The sequence below is a fragment of the Macrobrachium nipponense genome, chromosome 23 (genome assembly GCF_015104395.2).
Source record: "Macrobrachium nipponense isolate FS-2020 chromosome 23, ASM1510439v2, whole genome shotgun sequence".
NCBI lineage: Eukaryota > Metazoa > Arthropoda > Malacostraca > Decapoda > Palaemonidae > Macrobrachium > Macrobrachium nipponense.
The window spans coordinates 19,139,939-19,149,432 of NC_061090.1; positions in this window are offsets into that span (position 1 = coordinate 19,139,939).

The following is a 9,494-nucleotide window of genomic DNA, read 5'->3' on the forward strand; positions in this document are numbered from 1 at the left end:
AGATTGCTCTCAGCCAGCTAAGAGTTACGTTACTTGCTGTAATAAATACGACTTTAGGATAGATTTTTTTGTTTTTAATACTCGACCCACATGAGAAGAATGTCTGAAAAAAAAACAGTACCAAAATTGAACAATATATTAGTTTCATGTGGAAAACTGCATGATTATGTTAAATTAAATATACCTTATTCAACTAATGAAAAACGGTTTTCCATACAAAAATTCTATATATTATTAGCCCTGTATAAGATTCATATAGGATTATTTCATAGATAACATTTTCACTTCTAGACTTCCTGACTTTAAAATCTCTTTTATTTTATTTTATTTATTTATTTATTTATTATTATTATTATTATTATTTTTTTTTTTTTTTTTTACATTGACTACGAATATAAATCACCGGGACAGACAATATGTCAGTAGGTTTTGATATGTGTTTGAACTTTTAGCTTATTTGTCATTACTAAAGCGTTAAGTTAGAGTTCAAATCTTTACGCATATATATTTGGATATTTAATTATCTATGGTTACGTTTGCTTATTGATTTTATCGTGATTCCTTTTTTATTATAATTGTAACCCTTCCGACTTCTTACGGAGTGTATTATATTGACTCCACTTGTATCCATATTTATTTTATTTTTTATTTTTTTATTTTTATTTATATATTTTTTTATATATATTTGATAAATTAATGGTTGGCTTGAATATGTGGAAAAGTGTTCTAGCGGCGTACCGTATAAGGCTACTTGCGGCATCAATTCTATAGATACAAGATATAAATGATAAAGGTATTTAAAACCGCGAGAACCGCTATAATCCAGTTCGGATCCAATATCACGAGTTGTAAGCTCGTAAGACATTGACACTTCCTATTTAATTATCCGGTATTCTACCAAACCGATTGACTCTGGGTGATAAAATATATTATTGGTTTTCTTAATGGAAAGGAATTCACACAACGTGTTAAGGAGATTATTATTGATTTACACCACCCGAGTCACAGATTATTATGTGTTGAATTCCATATTTACTGATTTAGCACTCATAAATATTCCTAACACACTCAATTGCGGTGTTTGTTTTTAGTGCTATTAATTCTATATAACGTGTCAAGGAACTATTAACACTAAGAAGTGTTTATTCCCTCTGTCAGACTCGTAATTCTGTTAATAATTCTACGTATATTCTTTCAAGGATTGATTTGGCACAGGATAGGCCCTTAACTGACAGGTGTCTTAGTGTGTCCCTTGTTTTCATGACACGTGTTACAATCAGTTAGTGCTTTTTATATCTGTAAGCATTGTAGGCCAGTAAAACAGTGATTTGGCTTTCTGTGACATAGGGGGGAACCCTGGATGACGGAATGCAACCAGTTTATGACGATTGGTATGAGAGAGATTATTACTACTGACCTGGTCGTTAGTCCTCTGCTGTGTTCTTCGGGTTTTCCTCGTCACAGACCTACATAGAACATTACATTTGATTACATTATTCTGATACACATACTATAAATATACTTTTGCTTTAGGGTTTCTGCTCGAAGTGTTTATTGTTTTTGCCTAGCCACTGACCCTGTTTCCGTTTCGAAGTGTTTATTGTTTTGCTTATCGCTGTTGACACTTGCTTTGTTCAGTTTGTAACAGTTCTGCGCTCCGACCCAGATATTCAATGCTCGCGATCTCTTGGGTTAAGGAATTTTCTTGTTTAGATACGGTTTTTTTAATTTCAATAGGCACGGATGTTTCTATATCTTTTAGTCCAATTAATGGTTCTTTGCTGTATGGTGCGGGATTGCGGGATAATGCGTCAGCTATGATATTTGCTTTCCCAGGTAGATATCTTATCTTGGCTCCAATAACCTGAATGATCATTTGTCACCGAGTTCCTTTTGGACTGTGATTAAAGCCTTTGAAAAACTCGGTAAAGGACTCATGTTCAGTAAGGACTTTATCAGGATAGCCATAGATTATGAACTTAAAATGTACTAGTGTTAAAGATACCTAGCCCTTCCTTGCCTATTACTGCATATTTACTTTCAGAGGGCTTTAGTTTACGTGAATAAAAAGCTATAGGGAAGAACTGTTTATCATATTACTGAAGTAGTATCCCTCTTACCCTTTGGTCTGAGGCGTCTGTTGCAATAAAAAAAAATTCCTTATTTAAATCAGGGATTTTTAAGTTAGGTAAGCTGCATTTTACGCTTTTAAGATATCGAACGCCTGTTGATGCTTTTCAGACCATAATAAATCTACGCTCTTCTTCGTAAGATCTGTTAAAGGAGCTGTCATGATTGAAGAGTTACATATTTACATACGATTGTAATACCCACTACAGCGCAAAAGTGCTGTATCCCCCCCCCTTTTACGTTAATAAGTACCGGAAAGTTATGAATAGCCGACCACCTTACCATAGACTACTTTAAGACCTTGACTAGACACATAAAACCTAGATCAACATGTTCGGTTTTAAAAAACTCACATTTAGATATTTTACTCTGAGATTATTTGTCTTTGTCTCTGTAGCACTAGCTCTACTTTATGTGAATGTACTTCTAAGGTATTAGAAAAGATTACAAGGACCAACCATATAAGCATGTAGGGTATCCCTTAAAAAGTCTCCAAACACTATATTATAATTGGGGCGCAACGTAAGCCGGAGGCATACGTAAAAATTGATAATGTCCCCTGAGTGTGCTGAAAACGGTGTATGAGGTACAATCACTTAGGTAATGGGTATCTGGTAAAAGCATTTAAGTAAGTCCAAGTTGGTGAAAAAATTTATTCTAACCTAACAGAGATAAGATGTCGTCGGTACATCGCACTGGAAACTATCGGGAGTCGTTTCCTGTTTTAAGCGACAGAATCTACGCAGATACGCGAAATCCGATCTTTTATGGCATGACATTTGAGGGAAAAATTATATGGGCTTATTTGATTTCCTAATGACTCCTATTACTAACATTTTTCAACTTCGTCATTTATCTCTATTTTGAAATTTCATTGAGAATCTATACGAAGGTACGTAAATAGCTTTATGTTTGTCCTAGACCGTGTTTTGTGTTAAATTACATCCGTTTTTCCCAGAGATACTCGCTAGTGGAGAAACTTCCTGGTATTCAGGTAAAAGATAAAAAAAAAATTCTGCTGAATCACCTCTGCTTGAATGACTTTACTGATATTAGCTTTTTATTTATAGATTATCAGAGAGATTCATCCACGACTGGTTGGGCGGGATTAAAAATTAGCAACAATAAAAGAAATGCGATATTTATATGTATAGGTTTTTGTGGATTACTATATTAACTTGTTTGCAGCGAGTCAACCAGTGTCTAGGCTTTGTTCGCGGAAATCGTTATATTTCAGAGTGTCGGGAAGGATTTAAAATTTCATTTCCCAGCAAAGTCTTTTTTACACGCACTAAGACATTCGAGGGTGCATGCTTCTCGAGATTTTGCGTGCAAAGTGCGAACTGCGGTTGTGGAGAATTCTGTTGGGTCATTTGAACAATGTTACGATTTATAGGACAAATGTATAGTTCCTCTATATAAGTTATTATTTGATTAACTGTCTCTTTTTGTTCAAACGGATTTCAATATGTTTGAAGGTTTATAGGATTTTCATTTTGATAAACACGCCTTATTTTGCAGGATGTAAGATAATATTTTGTATACCCCTAGATGAATCTTACAATTACGCTAGATACAGATCAATGATTTTTAAACTATAGAGGTATCTGTAAGCGCTCGCTTATCCGGACTTCTCATTAGGGAAGTTCGAACAACAGACAGTGATCCGTAAATACAGATATTACGTTTACTAAAGAAAATAAAACAAGATATTCTAATTTTTTACGGCGCGTACAGTTGGGCTTAATAATCCACCAGTATTTATTATAACTTAATGTATTAAAATTAAACGAAAACCTGCTCTGATTACTTTATATCAGTCGTGTGTTTCATAGGAAAAATCCTTTTTAATTCAAAAGATATCGGTATGTATGAACCAACATCGCTTTTCCCCACTCTGCTAGAGTCGCTTATTGTATGGAATTTGCTATGCTTTGAACACTTCGGCAGTTTTTGACTGACCTTGACCGCTTGACTAGGTGACACAGTCACCGAGTTTGCTTGTTTGATCTGAACGGGCTACTGTTTCTATTTTTTTTTTGTAATAATTAAGATCCTTCTCTTTATTACCATCGGCAACGTATTGTGTGTTTTTAGCATTATGTTTGCTGGTTACGTAATAAAGCAATGAATGACGAACTATTAGGAACTGAGCGATTACTAATAAGACCAAGTTATCACTACTGCATTCAATATTAACTGTTTGTACTTCATTCTTTGCGACTAAAATTTAGAAATAGTGAGGGATCCTGGTCAGCGCATTTAGCCTGATGAAAGTTTTTTTACAGACATGTTATTCCTTGCAATCCAGCCATATTTTAAAAGTTAAGTTGAGTCATTGAGGTTCGATATTTTATAACTCAAAAAACTCAAGGCTAAAACTGCGATCGGGACTTTGCAAGGAGCATTTATTGTCATGACCCGAAATAGTGTTACCTCTAATTATCTAGATTTGTACGGGTGTTCCACTTGTTTTTGTGTGTTTTCTAATCACTACGGTGCTTAACGACCCTATCCATGCATCTGTATAAATACAGACGTCCACTGCGTAAACGCATATTCACTGTTTAATATGATTTGTTACGTAAGGGATTAAATAATCACCCAAAATGATAAAATTAACATAGTATATGATTATGATATTTCAGTAGAACTTCTGGAAACAGACACTCAAAGATAAAAAGCTCGCAGTAGCGAAATCTCAATGATGTAGATAATTTCTGTCAAAAAAGTAAGATTAAGAATTTCGTCGTAAACTTCAGGCCACAGGAATAACGAAATTCGACCTGCAAAGGAAACACTCAAAGTTACTCCAAATGAATAAAAAATTGTACTTAGCTTGCTTTTGTGGGAAGTCACGTGTTCCGATAACGACACACGGCCTTGGTCCTCCTTCTCTTTAGCGGATGACCCTGGTTTGGCTTCAGGTTTCCCCCGTGCGCGTTGTTTCGATGATTCGAGCCCTTGAAAGATCCGATGCTGCAGACGCGTTCGGTTTGTTTCTTGGAGTGCCGGAAAACCGCTCACTAACGATGTTTTTTCTTGAATGATTCTATGTAGAGACGAAGCTTTTGCGTGTCGTAGGAAAAAGGACACGTCGGTTTGTTTCTTGAAGTTATTCACTAACGATGATACTAAGTTGCTTGAAGAATCTCTTGCTTTCGTCGTCGTTAAAGAGTTCTTGTTGTTTTCTGAAGTCGCTCCACTAACGATGATACTATGTTGCTTGAAGAATCTGCTGCTTCCGTCGTCGTTGATTTCTTATATACATGATTTATTATTCTGGTTTTTCTTCGTAGGACGTTGTAGAGTTCTTCTGGTACGCTCGGCCACCAATATTAGGGCTTGTGCCTTGTATAATAAGGCGCCCTATGAGGTAATGTTAGACTAGCGATAATCTTACGCTAAGTCGGTTGGTATTGCACTTCCATCTTCAATGGAGTGTCCTGGGGTTGTAGATCATTTACGAAGTCGGTATTATCTTGTTGGTTATTACGACGATGTGTTAAACTCATGGTGAGGAGGTTCTTGTAGAAAAACACTAAGTATAAAAAAATTATATATTCTTCTGAAGTTTTACATGCTGAAGATCAGATATGATTGTACAAGTCTTCTAATAACGATAGCTTGATCGCTTCTGCCAATGATGATGGCTAATCCTATTCCTCTACATGATAAAGCTTAGGTAAAGGTACAGGTCTTCTAATGACGATGCTAACTCTGTTCTGCCCTGTCTACCATCTCTGTTACAAGTTATGAAGGAACAGACAGTAGTTCGAACATATGAACATACATACAAATGACATAGTTTTCATACGAACACACAATCAAAATGAGACACCGCTACAGATCACGTAGGCCGTTTGAATTATAGGTCGGCGGGGTAGTTGTCTCAAGCAGGGAGCTTGGACTGTTTTCAAAACAAATGAATGACCACAGATGACGGCATGACAACTTAGCCTACATACTTATTGTATACGTCATCTTTAGCGTCTCCAGTCTGATCACATTCCTGCAAGCAATCTTTTATATATATGGGAACTAAAACATCCATATTTTTATTATGTTAAAACACTAAACATTTATATATAGCTATATTCTCTGTTCCACCTGGCAGAAATTTTCAAAACTCGCAGGCAAAACGCTAGTAACCTATTAGTTGTTCAGGCAACTACCACCCCGTTACCGTGGCGCTAGCGCTAGGAACCGTTCCCAATTGGGCCAGATTTCTCTGCCAGCCGAACCGGCAACATTGTTGGTGGTTCCCTGCTAGGATTTTCTTCTCGTTGCTGACTTTTCATGGATCTTTGGTATTGTACTCGGAAACGTTAGCTTGGCATTCGCTTTGGATTGTTCTTTAAAGATGTCTGATACTGGAAGTATGTTTAGAGTTTGTGTAAAAGAGGGGTGTAAGGTAAGGTTGCCGAAAGCTTCGGTCGACCCTCATACCATTTGTAAGAAGTGTAGAGAGTGTGTACTTGGGAGAATAGGTGCTTTGAATGTGAGAATTTATCAGAGAAGGAATGGAAGATATTTATGAAATATGTTGAGAGGCTTGAGAAAGATCGTGTAGGAGATCTGTTCTCGTAGTGAGAAGTCGAATTCTTCTAGTAAAAGGAGTGAATGTATTTCCTCTCCAGCCTCCTTCTAACGTAGAATTTGGTAGTTCCTTCTCCCCAGGTATCTCCTGCGCCCGACTGCTGTATCGGAGGAGGCGAACGATACACATATTGTGACGAAGGTGTTTGCTGCCCTTGCGTCCATGGGCGACCAGATACAGCGACTTACGGATAAAGTTAGTGCTTTTGATGTCAGTGAAAGTGTAGTGGAGGGGGCGTCTGATCGTCTCTCTCGTGCTCCTAGACCTAGACCTCTGTCAAGCTCCCAGACCCAAGGAGAAGGCATGTCGACAGTCGAAGGGAGGCGGAGAGAGGTTTTGTCGCGGTCAGGCGTCCCTTCGAACAGTCCTGTTGCAAGTTCCCAGGCTGTTGCAGTTCGCCGCAGAAAAGGCGTAACTGGGAAGTGTGCGTCCTCGGATGGTTCGACTTCCGAGCGGGAACGTCGGTATGCAGTTGTGTCTCGCCCCCTCAAGAGGACTTTCAGGACATCAACCGCTCTCGGGAGACATGCTCAAGATCGTGAGGCTTGGAGTAGTCCTGAGGTGTTGTCCTCCTCGGAAGACGGGGACGCAGTTTCCGATCAAGAGGAGTCCCGCTCGTAATCCTCCTCCTTCGTTCCTCTGCCAATCAGGAAGATAGTACGAAGGGTTTCTTAAGGGAAATGCAGTCCAAGCTGGCAGTTTCTTGTGAAGTCTTGGGATGCCGCCTGTGCAGGCCCCCCATTCCCCCCCCCCCCTTCGAGGCAAAGGAAGGCGATTCTTTCCTTCCCGTTAAGTCTTCTAAGAGGAAGACAAGGACGCGTTCGCCCGGAGGACGCAGGACGCCCTGGCGCTACGAGGACAGGCGATCGCTTGGTTATTCAGGACGCAGAACGCAGGAAGAAGAAAATGGTTTCGGAAGAAGCAGGACGCAAACGTCAGGACTCGGGATCTTTTGTGGACGTAAGACGCAGGCGACAGGAAGCAGATGTCTACGATGGACGCAGGACCGCAGGCGGCAGGACATCGAGAGGCGGCAGGACGCCGATTCTTCGTTAGCCGCAGGACAGCAGGCGGCAGGACGTTATTCCGTCAGCAAAGCGTCAACTCGACAGTGATTTTGCAAGACATTTCATCAGCAGAAGAGGAATTGGAATTAGTTGAGGAAAAGAATACGGAACCTTCTTCAGATTACAAGGTTCTGACTTCACGTCTTCTTTCTATTTTTGAAGGGGAAAATTCAAAACCGACAGCTCCTTTATCTCCCTTATTGCAGTTTTCCAAGACTAGGACTCCAAAGAAGTCCTCTTTCCTTAAGATGACTCTCTCAATTTCGGCGAAGAAGGCCCTTCAACGTAAGTGAATGACTGGATAAGAAGGATAAGAAAGAAGCGGGAAATACTCTTTTGCTTTTCCTCCAGCTAAGTTAGCATCGAAGTCAGGAGTATGGTACGCTACTGGAGAAAGTCTAGGCCTGGAGTACTGCCTCCTCCCAGGGGGACTTTTCTCCAGTATAGTAGACAGCTCACGCAGACAGGCGTTACAGTCTGCTAAGGTCTGGTGGACTTCGTCCGAATTTGACCATCTTTTCAAAAAAGGGATTTTTAGGACTTTCGAAGTCTTCAATTCCTAGATTGGTCTTTGGAGCTCTGGCGAACTCACTAGAAGGAGGAGGATTCGCAGGATATAGAAACAGCTAAGAAGCATTATGTCCTGCATGGACAAGGCTCTGAGAGACGGAACGAATGAACTGGCTTCTTTGTTTTTTCACAGCAGGAGTACTAAAGAAGAGATCGCTGTTGTGTTCTTTCGCTTCAAAAGGAGTTTCAACTCTCAGAAATCGGAGTTGCTGTTCTATCCCCTTTCGAAACAGCTTTTTCCTTCAGAGGTGATTAGGGATATAGCTCTCTCCCTTTCTCAGAAGGCCACTCAAGATCTTCTCTCGTCTTCAGTTAAGAAGTTCTTACCATCCAAGTTGGTTAAGAAAAACTCCAAAGGAACAAGGCCTTCGCAACAGCCCTTTCGAGGCAGAACATTCGCTCGACCCGCCTTTAGGGGTAAGAGAGTACCCACTGAAAGAGGAGCCAAGACCATTCTAAAGAATGAAAGATGATATCAGTCCTCCAGACGACAGTGGGAGCCAGACTTCAAGGTTTTTGGGAAGTTTGGCAGAACATGAAGGCAGATCCCTGGGCTGTCAACGTAGCAGTCGGGAAGGGTACAAGATTCCTTTCTTGAAGAAACCTCCTCTCGCAACATCTCCGAGAGCCTCGTGGGGCAAATTACAACGATTTAGTGAAGAAGCGGCTCTGTGGGAGCAAGTAGCTTCCATGCTAGAGAAAAGGAGCCATAGAGCCTGTTCTGGATCACGAATCTCCGGGATTTTACAACCGGTTGTTCCTGGTTGCAAAGTCCTCGGAGGTTTGGAGGCCAGTTCTGGATGTAAGTCAACTGAATCTTTTCGTAGAAAAGACCAAGTTCACTATGGAGACGAACGATTCAGTAACTGGCAGCGGTACGTCCAGGGGACTGGATGGTGACCCTGGACTTACAAGACGCATACTTTCATATTCCGATTCATCCAGGAAGCAGGAAGTATTTCTTTAAGGTTTGTGATTCAGGACAGGGTCTTTCAGTCAAGGCAGGCCCTGTGCTTCGGCCTTTGCACAGCCCCCCAAGTGTTCACGAGGATGAGTCCAATGTGGCGAGATGGTTGCATTTAAGAGGGATCAGAGTGTCTTTTTATCTGGACGACTGGTTGATAAGA